Raw genomic sequence first — 21,991 nt, 5'->3', positions numbered from 1 at the left:
GTTTTTAACAAAAACTGATGAGACTGCAAAGAAACACAGAAGTACAATCCATACACAAGAAAAAAGCAGTCAAGAGAAACTGTCTACTAGAGGACCTAGATGTTGGACTTAGCAGTCAAAGATGTTAAACAGCTATTATAAATCAGTTCAAAGAACTAAAGAAAATTATACGTATAAGTTAATGGAAAGTGTGACAACAGTAACTCATTGAGTAGAGAATATCAATAAAAAGATAAAGATTGTGAAAAAAAAAGAAAGAGAAAATTCTGGAGTTAAAAAGTATAAAAATTGGCATCTCCAATTTCTAACCTGTGTGAAGAGCTTGGAAATCATCACTTCCATCATCATAACAAGAAGAGAGCAGAAAAACTAAAAGTCAACAACTAGTCTTAAATTTATAAGAGAATTGAGGTCACAGGATGGACTGCTGCCCCAAAGCCTAGAGAAAGAGGAGGTCACTGAAAATCACAGCTTACCACCAGCAGAAGCCAAAGAAGCCGGAAACTGGAAGGAACATTAAAAACTGTAATAGACAAATTGCTGCATCCTGAGTATTGACTAGTGTGAGAGTTAAAATTCCCGGGGGAAGCTCACCAGGTTCTCACTCAGAAGATTAGAGACAAATGTCCAAGTACTAAGGAAGGAAGGAAAAGAAAGTTACCCATTTTGAAATCATCAAAAGAAAGTTACCCATATACCATCATAAGTTGGTATATTCGTCTGTTTTCACACTGCTGATAAAGAGATACCCAATACTGGGTAATTTATATAGGAAAAAATAGTTTAATGGGCTTACAGTTCCATGTGGCTGGGAAAGCCTCACAATTATGGTGGAAGGCAAGGAGGATCAACTCACATCTTACATGGATGGCAGCAGGCAAAGAGAGCTTGTGCAGAGAAACTCCTTTTTAAAACCATCAGATCTTGTGGGGTTCATTCACTATCACAAGAACAGGACCGGAAAGACCCGCCCTCATGATTCAATCACCACCTATCAGGTCACTCCAACAACACATGGGAAATCAGTATGAGATTTGGATGGCGACACAGCCAAACCATATCATTCCACCACTGGCCCCTGCCAAATCTCATGTCCTCACATTTCAAAACCAATCATGCCTTCCCAACAGTGCCCCAAAGTCTTAACTCATTTAAGCATTAACTCAAAAGTCCACAACCCAAAGTGTCAACTAAGACAAGGCAAGTCCCTTCTGCCTATGAGCCTGTAAAATCAAAAGCAAGTGAGTTACTTCGTAGATACAGAGGTGGTACAGGCATTGAGTAAATACAGTAATTCCAAATAGGAGAAATTGGCTAAAACAAAAGAGCTACAGGCCCCATGCAAGTTCAAAATCCAGCCAGCAGTCAAATTTTAATGCTCCGAATGGTTTCCTTTGACTCCATGTCTCACATCCAGGTCATGCTGATGCAAGAAGTGGGTTCCCACGGTCTGGGGCAGCTCCAACCCTGTGGTTTTACAACCTCCCTCCTGGCTGCTTTCACAGGCTGGCATTGAGTATCTATGGCTTTTCCAGAAGCAAAGTGCAAGCTGTTGGTGGATCTAGTATTCTGGGGTCCAGAGGGCAGTGGTCCCCTTCTCACAGCTCCACGAGGCAGTGCTCTAAGGAGGGACTTGTGTAGGTGCTCCAACCCCACATTTCCCTTCTGCGCTACCCTAGCAGTTTTCCACAAGTGCCCCACCCCTGCAGCAAACTTTTGCCTGGACATCCAGGCATTTCCATACATCCTCTGAAATTTAGGCAGAGACTACCAAACCCCAGTTGTTGACTTCTGTGTTCCTACAGGCTCAATATCACATGAAAGCTGCTAAGGCTTGGGGCTTATACCCTCTGAGGCCATGGCCAAAGCTGTACCTTGGCCCCTTTTAGTAACAGCTGGAATGGCAGGGCACCAATCCCTAGACTGCACACAGCAGGGGCCTGGCCCATAATACCATGTTTTCCTCCTAGGCCTCCAGGCCAGTGATGGGAGGGGCTGCCATGAAGACCTCTGAAAAGCCCTGGAGACATTTTCCCCATTGTCTTGGGGATTAATATTCAACTCCTCATTACTTATGCAAATTTCTACAACCAGCTTAAATTTCTCCTCAGAAATTGGGTTTTTCTTTTCTGTCACATTATCAGGGTGCAAATTTTCCAAACTTTTATGCTCTGCTCCCCTTATAAAACTGAATGCCTTTAACAACACCCAAGTCATCTCTGGAATGATTTGCTACTTTGAATGGTATCTGCTTTCCCCCAGATACCTTAAATCATCTCTCTCAAGTTCAAAGTTCCACCAATCTCTAGGGCAGGGAGAAAATGCCACCAGTCTATTTGCTAAAACATAACAAGAGTCACCTTTGCTCTTGTTCCCAACCAAGTTCCTTATTTCCATCTGAGACCACCTCACCCTGGATTTCATTATCCACATCATTATCAACATTTTGGTCATAGTCATTCAACAAGTCTACAGGGAGTTCTAAACTTTGCCACATTTTCCTGTCTTCTGAGTCCTCCAAACTGTTCCAACCTCTGCCTGTTACCCAGTTCCAAAGTCGCTTCCACATTTTGGGGTATCTTTCCAGCAGCACCCCATTCTACTGCTATCAATTTACTGTGTTAGTCTATTTCCACACTACTGATAAAGACATACCCAACACTGGGCAATTTAAAAAGAAAGAGATTTAATTGGACTTACAGTTCCACATGGCTAGGGAAGTCTCACAATCATGGCAGAAAGCAAGGAGGATCAACTCATATCTTACATGGATGGCAGCAGGCAAATCGAGAGAACTTGTGCAGGGTAACTCCTATTTTTAAAACCATCAGATCTTGTGAGACTCATTCAGTATCATGAAAACAGGACAGGAAAGACCCGCCCCCATAATTCAATCACCTCCCACCGGGTCCCTCCCACAACACATGGGAATTAAAGACGATATTTGGGTGAGGACAGAGCCAAACCATATCAGTCGGGTATTGTCTATACTCTACTGGAACCTTATCTGACCTAGGGAAGAGCAGTGAGCCAACCTCAGCCCCCTCTATCCTTCCTGTCTCGCATACAGGGATTTTTTTACAATGCTAAAAAAAACTATTCTAAATGTCACAGTACAGGAACTTTGGCCCAATTTTTTTAATGGAGATCTAATCATAGAATTATAGAAAGCTTCTTCTTTCCAGTATCTTACCATTCCAATATCTTACCACCATATCAACAGGTCTTTTGTACAATAATAGTAGATAACAACTGAGAGACCTTCAAGACACAGACTCTAAGAGGAAGTTTCTAGAGAGACTCAAAGACAACAGAAAATACAGTAACAAGGACATCAGAGTACACTGAAACCTTTGACACCTATAGCAATAGCAAACCAACACAGACTAACTTCTAGCCATATAAACATAAAACTTCACACTAAAGGCATATGATTTCAATTCTCAATATATGATACATCACGTCTGAACTTCAACAAAAAAATTATAAAGCATACTGAAAGACAGAAAAAAAGTACTCTGGAGACATAAAGCCAGCATCAGAAAATAACTCAGATATGGCAGGGATTTTTTTAAATCATCAGGCCAAAAATTAATATAACTATAATTAATATGTGAAAGGATCTAATGGAAAAAGTGAACAAAAAGCAAGAATACATAGATAATGTAAGCAGAGACATGAAAACTAAGAAAGACTCAAAAGTAAATGCCAGAAATAAAAACACTACAAGAAAAATGAAGAATGTCTTTGATAGACTTATCAGTAGATTGAATATGACTGATGAAAGAATTAGTGAGTTTAAAGATCTGTCACTAGAAACTTCCTAAAGTGAAATGCTAACATAAAATGGAAAAGAAAGAAACAATAGCCAAGAACTGCGGGAAAATTAGAAAAGGTAGACCTTATGTGTAGTAGAAATAACAGAAAGAGAAAGAAAAGAGAAGAAGTATTTGAAGTAATAATGGCTGAGAATTCTCCAAGATTAGAGTCAGACGCCAAAACAGATTCAGGAAGTTCAGAGAACACTCAGAAAGATAAATAGGAAAAAAAAAAATCTATACCTAGGTATATCATATTCAAACTATAGAAAACAAAAGACAATGAGAAAATCTTGAAAGAAGCCAAAGGAAAAAAAATATCTTATTAACAGAGAAAAAGAGATAGGAATTACAATGGATATCTCTTTTGAAATCATGCCAGCAAAGAGAGAGTGGAGTGAAATATTTATAGTGGTGAAAGAAAAAGAAATCTCCAAGGCCACAGAGCAAACTGGGCAAACTCAGCCATTCTCCCTCTCAGTGAAAGAGAAACAAAAGCTTTTTCAGATAAACAAAAACAGAGAATTGGTCTCCACAGGTCTGCATTACAAGATATGGTAAAACTAAATTTTTCAGAAAGAAGAAAAATTACATAAATCAGAAACTCAGATATGTATAAAGAAGAGCATTAGAGAAGGAATAAACAAATTAAATATTTTATTTTCCTTACTCTAATTGTCCTAACAGATAAAATAATAATAGCAGTAATGAATTGGTTGATTATAGCTTATGGATTACTGAAATAAATGAAAGCAATTTTGTAAGGAATAAGAGGGAGGAATTGGGCATACTTTGTTATAAGATGCCAACACTGCACATGAAGTGGTACACAGTTATTTGAAAGCTGACTTGGTTTAGCTGTAAACGTATATTTTAAACTCTAGGGAAACTATTAAAAATGTATAAAGAGAATTATAACTGGCATGCTAAGAGAGGAGAGAAGATAAAATTATATAAAATGCTCAATTGAAACCAGAGAAGACACAAAAAGAAGGAACGATAAACAGAACAAATGCAACAAATAGAAAAGTTACAAATATAGTAGCTAATAATCCAACTATATCAGTAATTACCATAGATTTAAGTGATCTAAACACACAAATTAAAAGACAGAGACCAACAGAATGGATTTTTCTTAAAGAAACAATTTTATATTGTCTCCAAGAAACACTTCAAATATAAAGACCTATAGATTAAAATTAAAGAGATAAAGGAAAATAAACCTTAGTAACACTGATCAAACAAACCTTTTTATTGTTTCATAAAAAGCAGACTTCAAAACAAAGAAAATTGTCAGTGAGCAATATGAGAGTTACATAATGATATCGGGGTCAATTCTCCAAGAAGACATGATAATCTTTAACGTGTATATGCCTAAGAATACACCATCAAAATACATGAGACAAAATCAGATAGAACTGGAAGGAAAAAGAGATCAGTCCATCATAATTTAGACTTCAACACATCTCAATCAGTAATTGACAAAACCACCAAGCAGAAAATCAGTAAAAATGTAGTTGAACCAAACAGTACCATCAATCAACTTGATTTAATTGACATTTACAGAATGCTTCATGCAATAACAGCAAAATACACATTTCTTTCAAGTTCACATAAAACATTCATTGAGATAGACCATATTGCAGGTTAAAACATACCTTATAATTTTTTAAAAAAGAGAAATTATACAAAATATGCTCTCAAACTAAATGGAGTTAAACTAGAAATCAATAGAAATATAGTTGGAAAATGCCAAAATATTTAGAGACTAAACAATCACTTTTAAACACATAGGTCAAAGAAAAAGTCTCCACAGAAATTTAAAAATAGTTGAACTACATGAAAATGAAAATACAACTTATCAAAATTTGTGGGATGCAGCAAAAACAGTGCTTAGAGGGAAATTATAGCATTGAATGAATATATTAGAAAAGAACAAAGATATAAAAATCAATAGTCGAGTTGCCACCTTAGGAAACTACAGAAAAAGAAGCAACGTAAACCTAGAGTAACAGAAGAAATAATTTTAAAAGTAGCACAGAATAAATAAAATGTAAAAACGGAAGACAAATGCAACCATAAAAAGAGAATTCACTCACATCCTTTGCAGCAACATCAATGGAACTGGAGGCCATTATCCTAATAGAACTAACTCAGAAGCAGGAAACCAAATACTGCATGTTCTCACTTATAAGTGGGAGCTAAACAATAGTTACCAATGGACATAATGATGGAACAGAACTGGAGACTCCAAAAGCAGGGAGAATTAGAGGAGAATAAGAGTTTAAAAATTATCTTTTAGGTACAGTGTTCACTACTTGAGTACCGGGTACACTAAAAGCCCAGTGCCCACCAGTTATGCAATATACCCCTGTAGTAAACATGCAAATGTACTCTCTGATTCTTAAATTTATTTAAATAAATAATAATACACTGAGAAAATATGGCATTTTGGTATGCATAATCTGAATTTAATGATGAGGAAACATCAGACAATCCCAAAATAAAGACCATTTTACAAATTACAGTCCTGTACTCTTCAAAAATGTAAAGCCATGAAAGATAAGGAAAGATAGAAGCACTTTCAGATCAAAGGAAACAAAAAAAAAAAAAGAAAGAAAGAAAGGAAAACAAAACATAAGAACTAATGCAACATATACTCCTGGGTTGGCTTCTTTCCCTATAAAAGACAATATTGGAATAATTGGCAAAACAAATGAGGGGGTCTACTAATTAATTGGTAATATATCAGTTTTGATTTCCTAATACTCAGAGCCATACTCATTAGGTGGGAGACTGATCTTGTTAGGAACTACAGACAGAAGTATTAAGGGCTAATAGAGTGTATCTGTAATCCCCAAATAGCTTAGGGGGGAAATATATGTAATGTACATATAACAGATATATATCTTATAGATGTATGCGGATATATGTATACAGAACCAATAATGAGGCAAATGTAGTAAAAAGGTAAATCTGGCAAATCTGTATAAAGGATATATAGGAATTTGTTGTGTTGTTCCTGTAATTTGTCTATGTACTTAAAGTTATTTCAAAATAATAAGGTTTTGAGAAACCAAACAATAAATTAAAATTAAAATTTAAAAAATGGGAAGACAATAGGGAAAATCATTGAAACTAAAAGTCACTCTTTAAAAAGATCAATAAAATTGATACCTTTCATCAGGAGAACCAGGAAATAAAGAGAAAACACACAAATTACTAATATCAGAAATGAAAGACCATCAACACTGATACCATGGATATTAAAAGGATAATAAAAGAATAATAAAAAAAAGAATGAACTAGATGCCCATAAACGTGATAACTTAGACCAATTCTCTAAAAGATGTAATCTACTGAAACTCATACAAACAAAAATAGGTAATTTGAAGAGGCCTATATTCATTAAAGAAATTGAATCAACAGTAATCTTCCAAAAAAAGATAGTATCATGCCCAAATGGTTTTATTGTGAATTCTACCAAACGTTTAATGAAGAAATGATACCAACTCTCTATGATCTCTCCCAAAACGTAGAAGCAGAATGAACTCTTCGTAACTCATATCATGAGGCTGGCATTACCCTAATGCCAAAACCAGATAAAGACATTGTAAGAAAGGAATACTACAGAACAATATGTCTCAGATGTAAAAGTTCTCAACAAAATATTAGCAAATTGAATTTAACAATTGATAAAAGAATTATACACCACAATCAAGTGGGATTTATTCTAGATATAAAAAGTTGGTTCACCATTTAAAAATTGATTAATGTAGTCTACCATATAAACTAGTTAGATTAAAAAAATTCTATCAATAGATGCAGAAAAAGCATTTAACCAAATCTAACAATAATTTATGATTTTTAAAAATTCTCAGTAAACTGGGAATGAATGGGGAAATTTCCTCAGTTTGATAAAGAATATCTACAAAAAACCTACAGCTAACTTCGTATTTAATGGCAAGAAATTTACATGCTTTCCTCCTAAAATCAGGAGAAAGGCATGGGTGCCCCTTCCCATGACTGATTTTCAACATTTTACTGGAAGTCCTAGATGATGCAATAAGACAAGAAATAAAATAAAAAGTATACAGAAAGGGAAGAAATAAAACTGTCTCTTCACAGATGACATGACCATCTATGTGCAAATTCTGGAAAAAAAAAATAACAAAATACTCCTGGAACTAATACATGATTATAGCATGGATGCAGGATATAAGGTTAATATACAAAAGTCAATTATTTCCTCATACAGACCAGCAATTAACAATTGAATTTAAAATTAAAGACAAAATATCATTTACATTAGCACCAAAACCAAAATATTTAAGAATAAATTTAACAAAATATCTGCACAATCTATGTGAAAAAAATAACAAAACTCTGATGAAATAAATCAAAGAAGATTGATATGGTTTGACTCTGTGTCCCCACCCAAATCTCACCTTGAATTGTAATAATACCCGTGTGTCAAGGGTGGGACCAGGTGGAGATCATTGAATCATGAGGGGTGGTTTTCTCCATGCTGGTCACAAGATAGTGAGTTCTCATGAGATCTGATGGTTTTATGAGATGACATGTTTTCTTCCTCTTCCACCATGACTATAAGTTTCCTGAGGCCTCCCCAGCCATGGTGAACTATGAGTCAATTAAAACTCTTTTCTTTATAAATTACCCGGTCTTGGATATGTCTTTTTAGCAGCATGAGAACGGACTAATACAAAGACCTACGTAACTAGATAGATACTTCATTTCACTAATAGGAAAATTCAGTATTGTTTAAAATGTCAATTCTTCCCAATTTAATCTATAAATTGAATGCAATTCCAATCAAAATCCCAGAAAGTTATTTTGTGGATATCCAACAGATTCTAATTCTAATCCTAAATCAAAGAACCAGGAATAGACAATACAATACCATACTAAAGAAAAGTAATAAAGTTGGGGGGTGGAAAAAATGCAACTTTAAGACTTACTATAAAGCTACAGTAATCAAGTCTGTGTTATATTGGCAGAAGCATAAACAAATACATCAATGAAACAGAATAGAGAGCCCAGAAATAGACTCCCATAAATATAATCATCAAGTGATCTTTGAGAAAAGAGCAAAGGCAATACAATGGAGAAAAGAGAACCTTTTCAAAAAATGGTGCTAGAACAACTGGATATTTACATATAAGATTCAATAAGTGGTACTAGAAAAACTGGATATTCACATGTAAGATAAATGAATCTAGACTCAAGGTCTTATATTCTTTGCAAAAATTAACTCAAAATGGATCACAGCTCTAAATGTAAATCACAAAACTGTAAAACTCCTAGAGGATGACATAAGAGAAAATCTAGATGACCTTGTGTTTTATGATGACTTTTTAATACAACACCAATAGTATTATTCATGAAACAAAGAACTGATAAACTGGACTTCATTAAAATTAAAAATTTCTGCTCTGTAAAGGACATTGTCAAAAAAAATAAAAACACAAGAAACAGACTGGGAGAACATACTTGCAAAAGACATATCTGATAAAGGATTGTTATCCAACTATATATGTTACTCTTAAAACCCAACAGTTGGAAAACAAAAGGCTTTTGCCCTTTACTCTGTTAATACGGTGTATTTTATTTGAATATACATTTCTCCAAAATGATATATGAATGTCTCACAAACACATAAAATATGTTCAACATTATTAGTCACTAGGAAAATGTAAATTAAAATTATAGGAAACTAACACTTCATACCCACGAGAAGGGCTATAACTAAAAGACAAACAATAATAGTCTTAGGAAGGCTATAAATAAACTGAACTGTAACCCTCAAAATTTTCTAATGGGAATAAAATTTCTTCAGTCCCTTTGGAATGTAGTTTGGAAGTTTCACAGAAAGTTAAACCTGAACATAATGTTCCCCAGTTCCACCCATGTCATTGCAAATGACAGGATTTCATTTATTTTATGGCTGAATAATATTTCACTGTGTATATGTACCATACTTACTTTATCCATTCATTTGTTTATGGACATTTAGGTTAATTTCATATCGGCTATTGTGGATAATACTACAATAAACATGAGAGTGCAGGTATCTCTTCAATATAGTGACGTCCTTTCTTTTGGGTGCATACCCAGCAGTGTGTTAAGTGAAATAAGCCAGACACAGAAAGACAATATCACATGTTCTTACTCATACTTGAGAGCTAAAAAAATTTATCTCATGGAGTTAGAGAATAAAATGATGGTTACCAAAGGCTAGGAAGGGTATTGGGAGGGAAAATAAAGAGGGTTTGGTTAATGGGTACAAAAATGCAGATAGTAGGAACAAGATCTACTGTTCAGTAGCAAAATAGGGCAATTATCATTAACAATAGTTTATGGTATAATTCAAAATACCTAGAGGAGTGGATTTACAGTGTTCCCAACACAAAGAAATGATCTATGTTTGAGGTGATGGACATCCGAATTATCCTGATGGGATCATTACACACTATATGCTTATGTCAAAATATCACATGTATCCTATAAATATGTACAACCATTGTATACTCATAAAAATTAAAAATGAGGAAAAATAAAAAGAAAGTTAAACCTGAATGTACTGTATTATTCAACATTCTGCCAAAGTATCAACCCATGGAAAATGGAAATATATGTCCACATAAAGGTTTGTATTGAGATGTTTACAGAGACATTATTCAGAATAGTCTAAAATTGGAAATGTTCTAAATATACAATGAACTGGAAAATTACATACAATGTGATACATCCATACAACGGAATATTATTCAGCAATAAAACTGAACAAAGTAGTCCTACATGCTATAACACAAATAACTTCGAAAATGTTATGCATAGTGAAAGAATCTGGTCACAAAAGACTACCTGTGTTACATCCAGGGAAAGCTAAATCTAAAGCAAATTAGTAGTCACTTGGGGCCAGGGCTAGGAATAAGAATTGACTGTAGATGGACATAAGAGACAGTGTTGGGGTGATGAAAATATTTTAAAGCCGTATTCTGGTAATGTTTGTACAACTCTATAAACTTACTAAAAATTATTTACTTATAGCATGTAAATTATATTTCAATAAAACCCTTCAAGAATAAAATGCAAATAATAACTGGCTGAACACTGAACTGAACTGTAACCCTCAAAAATTCCTAATGGGAATAAAAAATTGTTCCATATTTTTTCCACACACAAATTGTATCCATATTTTTTCAATTCTTGCTTTCTTTCCTCCAGAAGGCATGTTCTACCTCATTTATTATTATCTCCCCACCTGTACCCATGACATATCTCCTTCAAGCTTATTCGATATTTCCCACTAACAATTCATTTCTTACTTCTCCTATATTTTAATCTTCTATTAGTTCCTTTTCCATGAATGCATATTAAGCTCATTTCTCCCATAATTAAACAAATAATAAACTTCCATTTTTCCTGAATGTGTCTCTAGTCTGCCTCCTTTCCATCTTCTAAAAATACATTTAAAGACAGGTAGTTTTCAGTTGCTGCCTCTATCCCTCCATGCTCCTATCGTCCATTCCTTCAACTCACTGAACTCAGCTACTCAAGTGAACCTTCTCTCAAAAAGGTCACTGATTACCTCATACTTCCTAATATAATGCATATGTGTTAATCCAATCTTGTTGGGCTTTTCTCAGGCACTTGACCGTATTTATCATTGTCTAATTAAATTTATCTATTTTCTTTAGATTCTCGATAACGTATTTATCTTTTTTAAGCCTGACCATTCATTGTTTATTACATTCTTTTATATTTAGTTTCCTTTAGAGCTCTATCCTCAGTCACTTTCATAGTAATTATATATAGTCTCCTTAGATAATTCCATGAGCTCTTGTTTCTAACAATCATCTTATAGTAGATTGATTGCATGAATGGTTCACACCCTACTTTCACATCCTTTGTCATGTAACCGTGTAAAATGCTACCACTCTGACTCTGCACCTAGCTGTGCGACCTGCTTTACCCAATGGAATGTTAGCCAATATAATGAGTGCAGAAGCTTAAAAGTATTCATATGAATGAGCTCGTAAGGTCTAGCCCCTCACCCGTTGCCCTGAGAATAAGCAGAGCAGCTACTAGAAAAAGGAGAGCATGTGGCGAGCACGTGGTAAGACATCCTAGCTGTCTCAGCCAAAAGCATTCTAAATGGGCTCTCAGACAATCCCAGACAGAGAATGAGGCCAGCCCAGACAAGTTTCAGAGATATAAATTCAATAAATGTTCATTATTGTATGCCACTGAAGTTTTGTTGTTACACAGCATTATAATAGCTGTGGATAACTGATACACACCCTCTATGGTAGAAACAAGAAAATCTATGTTTCCCCATGATGACTCTCTGAGCTTCACACTGGGGAATAGCTCGAGCTGAATGTCTCACAAGCATCTCAAGTTAACCTAAATATAACTGAGCTCATGATCTTTCCCATCTAATAAGACTGATTCTTCCTAAAATTATCTATCTCCACTTTCAGTACCACTATCCAATCCAGCCAACCAAGCTAGATCCAGGAGTCATCCATGCTTCTTCACTCTCCCTTATCCTTCATCTCTAATTCTCTAATGATACAATATGTGCTCCAGGGAATTGCAAACAGCTAACAGTTATAGGGAAAGGAGTGTGCGTGCGTGCATGCGTGCGTGCGTGCGTGTGTGTGTGTGTCTGTGTTATGCTTTGGTTAACAAAATCTTCATTAGAATTGATACTGAGATTGACTGAAGTTTGACTTTACCAAAAGGTCATTGTCTCTAAAAGCTCGAAAGCATTTTGTACGTTTCCCCTACTTGTTTAGATGGGGGTTAATTTGTAGTTAAAAATTGCAAAGGAATATAATTTTTGTGAAAATTCCTCCCAAATGTTAGATATGGAGTTAAAATAAATGATTGATTTTCTTAGCACCAATGCTTGTTTCTATGATTTTAATAGAAGAAAAATATCAAGTTTCATAAAGCATGTTTCCATTGACTGAAGTTTTGGGGAAATTTTTTGATGGTTGTAAAAAAAATCTTTTTTTTACCTTTGGATATGCTTGGAAAAAATTAATTTAGAAAAAGATTAATGAAATGGCCACCAAGGTTGCATATAGGCTGAAGGTGACAATGAAAAAATAATGTGTTTTTCAAGCAATATAAAATGTGTATAGGAAAGCAATAAGGCAGAGTAAAATGAATTAAAATGTGCTATACTCCCATTTAAAAATGTTCGGAAAATAACAGCAGAATTTAAGCCTTTTCATGGAACCTAACAGAAAAGTCTCAAGAGTCCAGAGATGATGGAAGACAAGTCAGAGGAAAAGCTAAGTGAGTCTGAAAAGGAAAACTTTCCAAATTCTTCTGAAAAGAAAGTTAAATGTTAATTAAGAAAAAGGCAAAATTTTTTCATTTAAAACTTTGAGATAAATGTAGAGAGAGCATACAAAACTATTAGGAGATACCTTTCAGCACAGTCTTAGTAAGGCAAATAACTTGGTTTAATACATTGTGTTTCATTGGAGTTCTGGTTGTTTTCTAAAAAACTATCCAGGCAATACTTTTGTACATAAAAATATTGCCTTAAAAGAAAGTTATGTGTTAAGGAGGCAGCACAGCACAAGAGTCAAAATTGAACAGACCTGGCTTTGAAACCTGTTTTCACTAGGTCCTGTTTGTTTGACTTTGTCAAGTGTCTTAACCTTCCTAAGCTTTTGTTCTCTACTTTCAAAATAAATTTTCAAACATCAACTTTCAGGGTTGCTGTGAGTATAAAATCAAATAATACAGGTGAGCTTATAAAAAGGTGGACTTAGAAAAAAGTAGGTAAGTCACTATACCTCATGGTAAAATCCAGTAGACTATATGTAAAGCACTTACCACAGTGCCTAGCACATCACAGGTGCTTGATAAATGCTAACTGCTATTACTATTTTTACTTGTATTTATATAATTATTACTCAAACTCCCAAAATAATATACTACTTGTAATCTGTAGTGGACATCTTTTATTTGTGGTCACCCAGTATCATCTGAACTTCCACTACAAACTGTGATAGTTCCCACATCACAAACCCTGCCTCCTTTATTCTGGCATCCAAAACATTACATTTCCCAAGACTCCTTGCAGTTATGGTACAGACCTGTGGTCAATCCATGTGAAATCAAGGAACTCATGTGAGACTAAGATTCAGAAGTGAGCTGTGAGAGCGAACAAGCTAATGGCAAGACGTACATGTTGATGTACAAAACATGATTTTAAAATCAGCAGAAAGGTCCAAATATCCTGCCATTGACAATAAGAGTAGGATACTTTCCATTTCACGGAAAACACATTGTGTTTCTAGGTGGGACAGAGGTAGCAATTCCCTGTCTCAGTGGTGTTGCTCTAGAAGCTATTCCTGGAAACTCATCTAATAATTTTGGAGAGCTGGAGAAATAGACTACTGGCTACCGGATAACTCTTAACATTTCCGGTTACGCTCGCTAGAATGGATTCTGTTCTCTGGCACTAGGAATCCTGACCAATAGGAGTACCAACTTGGAAGTAAGCTCACAAAAGATTCCATCTTGTTTGGCATCTATGAGTAGCAGTAAGGAAGGCTCAGTAGGTGAGCATTTGCTATTCTAGGAAAGAATACATCTTCAGGGAATATAAAGAATCCAGATTCACAGGTATTGATATGGTTTGGCTGTCCCCACCTAAAATCTCATCTTGAATTGTAATCTCCACAGTCCCCATGTGTAAAGGGCGGGAACAGGTGGAGATAATTGGATCGTGGGGGTGGTTTACGTCAAGCTGTTCTCATGATGGTGAGTGAGTTTCACCAAATCTGATGGTTTTATGTGTCTGGCATTTCCCCTGTCCTGCATTCACTCTGTCCTGTCGCCCTGTGAAGAAGGTGCCTGCTTCTCCTTTGCCTTTCACCATGATTGTAAGTTTCCTGAGGCCCCCCCCAGCAATGCAGAACTGTGAGTCAATTAAACCTATTTCTTTTATAAATTACTCAGTGTTAGGTATTTCTTCATAGCAGTGTGAGAATGGACTAATACAGATATGATACAAAAGAAACCCTTTGGTGTTACAGTGCATAGCAATATATGAATAAAGATAAAGGACAAAATGCCAGTCACTTGGAAGATCTCCGACTCCAGTCTCTGCTTTAACACTTGAGTGCGACAAGAGGAATTTTGAGGAAATACAGAAAATGCCCTTTTACAAATTTCATTTGAGACACTGGGGACAAGCAGCAGCACAGGTTTAAGGTCTGCATGACAGAGTTCAGGACTACTGGAAAATGAGGAAGTCTTTCTCACTTGGAGATTTCTCTGCAAAAGTGAAACAGCTAAAGCAAATTTAAGGGCAAGTCAGATAGGTTCCTTCTGGACCAATAAAGGAAGATAAGAGGATATGACATTGGCAGTTGAGCACCATCAGAAGATGGTGCTGTCAAGTTTCAACTGTAGCTTAAACCCACTTTTCAGTGGCTTGCAGGCATCTGAGTGCTTACTAAAAATTATATTTCCCAGGAAACCCAAACATGATTGAAAAATGGATGACTCATTGTAACCAACAGAATTAGTCATAAGCACATATGTTTGGGAAACAGTTCTGAGTGCAGGACAAGGAAACAACTTGTGGAGGTGTTTAAATCTTGTTAGAATACCATTTTCCTCCATTACTCTGGCTCAGTTTCATTCTTTGGTTGGTAGGTTATGAGGCAACATAGGTTGTATCGTGTGCGTTTGTTTTAATGAAGCTCTTTTAAGAGAAAGATCATACGACTCTCAGAAACAGTAGGTCATAACTATATTGAAGGGCATGGTTTAGTAGAGGATATTGTCTCTTTATCCTGTCACTCTGGGTTCTAGGCTGGGAGGTTCAGAGGTTTCATGTGGAACTGAAGCAAAAGATCATATAGTCTGCTGGATTTTACCATGAGGTATAGTGACTTACCTGCTTTTTTATAAGCTCACCCTTATCCATCCCAGTAGAAGCCTTCAACTGGGTCCATTTGCCTATAGATGACAACATGGAAGACCGTTATGGGACAGAGTTTAAACCAACTCAGTGCAGAAGTACTTGCCCTGACCACACGATCCATCTTTGGCTTAGCCTCTAATCCCTCTTCTATTCAATACTGGCCATGGTAGCTGTATTAATTTTCAACCCATGTGGCATGAATGATAGAGACTTATCTGTGAAAGAATAGATTAGCGACACAAAGCATTAAGGATATGGCAGTACTCGAAACTGCATAGTACTCTGCATCATCTGCCAAGTACAGCCTTCATCCAGAAGAACTTAAAATTCTGGTGCAGACATCTACTCTGGACTAAAAACTACTTTTTGACAGTTTGGCAATGACCCTGGTAGAAATCTAGTGGTCTCTACACCCATTGATATACACATAGATTGTTATATATCATTTCTTTTGAGAAATACATCAGTGAATTATAATGGTTTAAACTAGAACTTTCCAATTTCCACAGAACATTAATTCTATATGCATTATTCTCAAAAAGGACTCTATATTCAACTAACCCCCAACATGAGATGCTGCAGTCTAAAGGCACTGACCCTCTACCTAAAAAAGAAGATGTAATCTCATGTGGCCTGATGAGAAGTCATGTTATACTTCAGTAATGAGGCCACATGAGATTATGTCTTCTTTTTTAGACATAAGGTCTACATGGTAATATAAGAAAACATTATACTGGGGCAGCAGGCAGAAAAGGGGCATTAAGCTTCTTGTGGAAACATAAAATTCTAAAAACTACAGCATACTATACCAACCCCTGCAGAAAAACTTTTGAATTTTTGCTGTAACATACCACTGGGATGCTGAATGTATTTCTATTAGCTAAGAGAAAAAAGAACAGAAAGCCAGTAAAGAACTTATTGCCTATCATCTGTGCATTCTGGATAGACAATTCTCCATAACTTTGATGGCATACTTATGGATGCTTAAACAGATGGCAACATGAGTCAATTTCCTTTAGACTCATCAAAAGTAAAGGAATATAATCATTGCTTATTTATTAGGACAATTCTAGTTGCTATAATGCAAAAAGCATGATAAATAAAACACAACAATTGTTAATTATTTGCTTATAGTAAGTTCCAAAATGGGAAAGACTGTGATAGAGAAAAGCCTCTGGTTTTTGAGATAATACCCCGTAACCCTAGTAAGAATATTCAATTCCCAGCCCCTGTGGCTGTCTCATCATACTAACTTTGTCCTACAAAGGGGTTGCGTCCTTAGAAAATTCCTGTCAGGGCATGAAGTGGAAAGTCCCACCATTGTGCTATTTTTATTTTCAGCAGGGCCACAATATTCTGACATATTATAATGTATCTTCCTGGTAATCCAGAAAAAGCACTCAATCTCAAAAGGGAACAAAAGTCACTCTGGACCAGAGACGATAATCAGAACATTTAAAAATTGGCCCAACATGAGCTCTGAGCACAATTCAGATGTCACACAATTAAAAATGAGGCTAATCACAATCCTGAACCCGTTTGTATCAACTGACAGTAACCCTGCTCTCTTTTCACACCTGGGGGAGGATGCAGAAAGCCTCCAGGTACTTGGGAGTTCAGATTACAGAATTGTGTCTGGAATCTGAGGATGGGTTTCTGATGTAAGGTAGAAAACCAGTCATATCAACCAGGCTCAACTGTAATCATTGTTCAGTTCCTTTAAGCCAAAAGCCCTACCAGCCCCTAGTTCCTGAGGGAAATTTGAATGGGAACATGGCTGAATCTGGGAGCTTCCTGTTCAGGGAATATGTATCTGTTCCTGCAAGAACCTCTGCAGAGTTCAGCATTTTGATAGGGAAGGAATGAGAGCTTATTCTATGTAGCAGAAGTTCATAAATACTGTTGGTGCCAGAATTGATTTACCTCGCATCTGGCATCAAGGAAAATGGACTCCTACACAGGCCCACCTTGTGTAGCAGATGGAAATCAGGACCATGGGGAGCCATGCCCAAGAAAATAATGTAAATAATGTAACTGTTTCAGTAAAAATTTTCTGTCCCTTTCCCATTCCCCCATGAAAAGATTTCTCTGAAATAAGAGTGATGAGAGAGTATGTCAGGAGTCATGCTTCAAGCCCAAGTTGTGCTGTCCTGGAGTAAACAAGATCAGCGCTCCACCTGGATCCCCTAGGATCTCTATGACATTATTTTCATGCACACTCACCCGCAGATTTGGTATGCTTTCAACAGAAAGGGTCTTTGGAGGAGGAGGACTGCCCTCAGGTCACTGGAGCCACTTTGCCTCCAGACACAGAGAGTTGGAAGTGCTTGGGATTTTATGTTCACATGGATGAGCCATTAGTCAATGACTAACATGTATGAGTGCCCGCTCCCTTGCCTTGGTTTGTGACAACTCCGAGGTGTATCCTATACCCAGCATTCCACCAAAGGATCAAGGCGAAGCTACCCTCCATGGAATTTTGCCTGAGACCTCACTCTTCTTTAGCTTCTTCATCTGTCCCCAACCCCCATCCTTTTCTAGGTTATCTTGAACACTTATGTAATGAATCAGTTGCACACAAACCTCATCCCAGAATCTGTTTCTAGGGAACCTAACCTAACATGCTGGGATGCAAAAGGCAACTTTGGCCATAAGGGAGGTATCTAATATTCATAGGTTCAACAAGAGGTATCTAATATTCGTAGGTTCAAGATGAGAAATTCATGGCATTTTTGAGAAGTCACTAGTTAGGTATTTTCTGTTCCTTGGAAACATAATGAAAACTAATTAGAATTTTTTTATAAGAAGAAAAATGATATATATGTTTTAAAGCCACAAGAATCATACTCTTTTGGCCTGGATTCTTGTATTCTTTCTCTTCCCCTAAATTATCCAGCAAATAAGAAACTTTCCACTTGAAGATAAAACCAAGATAAATGTGTCTCCTTCAGTTTCTAATGAATAGAACTGAGAAGCTGCACAAGATAAATATAAGCTCCAATGAGGCCTTTAAGCAAGTACGCTTAATTAGCTAGGTTAATAGAGGGAAGAAAAGCCATAGATAATCCAAATCAATATGTTATTCAAAAATAATTTATAATTGCTTTATTTAAACAGGTTTATTTTTCTATTTGTCTTGCTTTATGCAAATATCCAGGTAAGATTTCCTTCCCTAAGCACATATTAGCTAAGGCCAAGAAAACAGCCAGAAACCACAATAAATAGTGAAGGTCCCAGGACATAGTTTGCCATAGTGAGTGCAGGAAGCAGATTTGCTTCATGTAGATTATCGAGAATTGAATGTAAGTAAACACCATAAATGACAACATTTCTCATTAGATTCAACGTTGGTTAGAATTATTTCACTCACAACTCCAGGAACAGAGAAATGACTTAGTGACTGAATACCTAATAATTTTCTTTCCTATAAGGAACTGCTAAGAACAGAAGCAGTAATTTCCAGAGATGAGCTTTATTTTTACTCTATAAAAAAGTTTTAATAGATAGTACTAGGTTACAAATAAAAGTCTGAGTTATGTATTGCATGGGTGTTAAAATATTGTTAGCTATTTTTAAAATGTTAATGTGTGGATTAGTTATTTTATCTATTTAGATGGCATTTTCCTATGATAGAGTACTGAAATTGAAAGTAGATTCTCAATAGCAGATATTGTCAAAGATTGTCATTTTTAAACTCAATTATGAGAATAGAAAACTGTTTCAGAAACTAATTGATTTGGGATATTTAATTACTAATAAAAGAACCTTTGGAGGAATGTAGGCTACCAAAAGGACAGAGTTGACTGAGTCATGTTAATTTTGACAAATTTATACAATCAACATCTTGCAGTGCTCCACAGTTAAGAAACAAACTTGAGACAAACTTGAAAAGCCAAAAAATAAACTTCAGAAAGAAAGATACAATGAGAGATTTTGAGTGAGAATTATTAATAAATCACTTTCTATTACAAAAATAAACAAAAAGCATCTGTGTTTTTAGCTTATAAACTTTAATTGGTTAGGGCATGCCAGTGAATATTAAAGAAGAGAATGTACTTGTATTTATTAAGTGGGGTATCATTTCACAATGCTCACCTCTTTGTGGAAAGTCTAATACCATTGACCACAGCACAGAGAAAACATCCTTGAGGAAGGTGGGATCATATAAAAGGATACATAGAATCACCTGTGGAGATTTTTTAATTTATCTGCCACTACCCCAGGATTCCAGGATTCTGAATCAGCCCCTCATCTCAGAGTGAGAATCATGTTCTAGAGGTCCCAGTATAACTGAGAGTGGTGTGGTATATTGGACATATTAGATGGGCAAAAGATTGAGGAAGAAAGAAGCACACACATTAGAATTGTTAGCCCTTGAGACTAGGATTATACAGGAAAGTATTCAATGTGAGTCAAACCTTGAGCACCTGCCATGTTCCAGGCATTCTTCAAGGTGCTGGAATCCAAGTGCTGAACAAGAGGGAAAAGATCCTTGCTCTCCTGAAAGTTGTACAGTACATTTTTAAAATTAAATTTTTATCAAATTCATATACTATTTATATATGCCAGGCACCGATCTATAAAGTAATACTTTAATCCTTGTAACAACTTTATTAGGTAGAGAGTCTAAATGTTCCCATTCTACAGATGAGGGACCTGAATCAAAACTAGTAATGTCAGAGGCAGGATCAAAACAGAAGCCGCATTTTTCCTGATTTTTGCTTTCTGGAAGCAAAATCAGGAAGTAGCATCTGACACATAAGTTAACAAGAAAATGTGCTATTTATATTAGCTACAAAGGAAAAGAACAATCTGCTCTGTCTCAGCAAGGGTTCAATCAGAGACGTAGAATCAATGAGATACATATATATATATGCTGTTACATATATATGCTGATATATATATACATATGCTGATATATATACACATATGCTGAGATATATATATATCTCACACATACACTGTTTTATATATATATATATGCTGTTGCCATGTCTGAGGCTGAAGCTTGAAGTCTACATGGCAAGTAGGCAGGAAAGGAAGATTAAGAGAAGTTTAGTGTCCTACAAGGGCAGAATGAAATGTGTGTCAATTTTTGTTTCCTCTGACCTTGGTGACAAGAGAATATTGTAAAACCTAGAACCTTCTTCATAGAGACAAAACGCAGGCACTGGCTCATTTGCTGCTTCACACCAAGGAAGCGAGTCAGTAGACCAGCAACAGCAGCATGTGCTTGCTGCAAAATGACTGCAATCTCCCTTCCACAGTCCAGCTCTGGAGATAGAATCTCCCTTATAGCCCTTCTTAACCAGAAACTACTAGGAAGGGAATTCTGGGAAATATAGTTCAACCTAGCCAAGTTAATACATCACAAAGTCATTGCATATGCACTGAAAGGGAATTGTAGGGTAGGCTTTGGCAAAGACAATGGTAAAACCATTCCCTGACCTTAGATAATTTAGAATAAGCTGAGGGAAATAACCATTAAAGGAGTGATAACAAGTATGATGAATGTCAGAAAAGAGGGCCATAAAGTCTTCTGCAAAAACTTGCAACTAGGAGAATTAGGAGGTCAGCAGAGGAGTCATCTCTGAAGAGATGACTTTTCCATTAAAACTTGAGAATTGATTAGTAATTAGCCATTGGCAGTAGAGATTGGAGTGAGCGGTGTGAGGGCATTTTCCAGGTGTAGAAGATGTGAAAAGTTCAAGGACAAGAAGAGTATGGCTGGAAGCATAGTCTGAAAGGAAGATCAGACCTGAAAAGTAGGTGAGTAGCAACATTCTACGAATATATACTGCAATTTCACTTCTGTATATATACCTAAAAGAATTGAAAGCAGAGTCTCAAAAAGGTATTTGTATATCATGTTCATTCAGCCTCATTCATAATGGTCAAAAAGTGAAATCAACCCAATTACCCATCAGTGGATGAATGGGTAAACAAAATGTGGTATATACATACAACGGAATATTAGTCTGCCTTGTAAAGGAATTCTGTAACATGTTACAACTTGGATAAACCTTGAAGACATGATGCTAAGTGAAATAAGTCAGATACAAAAGGGCAAATCATTCCCCTTATAAGGTACCTAGAGTAGGCAAATTCATAAAGATGGAAGATAGAACAGTGATTACCAAGACATTAGAGGACAGAGATTGGGAGTTAGTGTTTAATAGGTACACAG

The sequence above is a fragment of the Macaca mulatta genome, chromosome 2, assembly GCF_049350105.2.
Source record: "Macaca mulatta isolate MMU2019108-1 chromosome 2, T2T-MMU8v2.0, whole genome shotgun sequence".
Lineage (NCBI taxonomy): Eukaryota > Metazoa > Chordata > Mammalia > Primates > Cercopithecidae > Macaca > Macaca mulatta.
Note: the sequence above shows the minus strand (reverse complement) of the source record.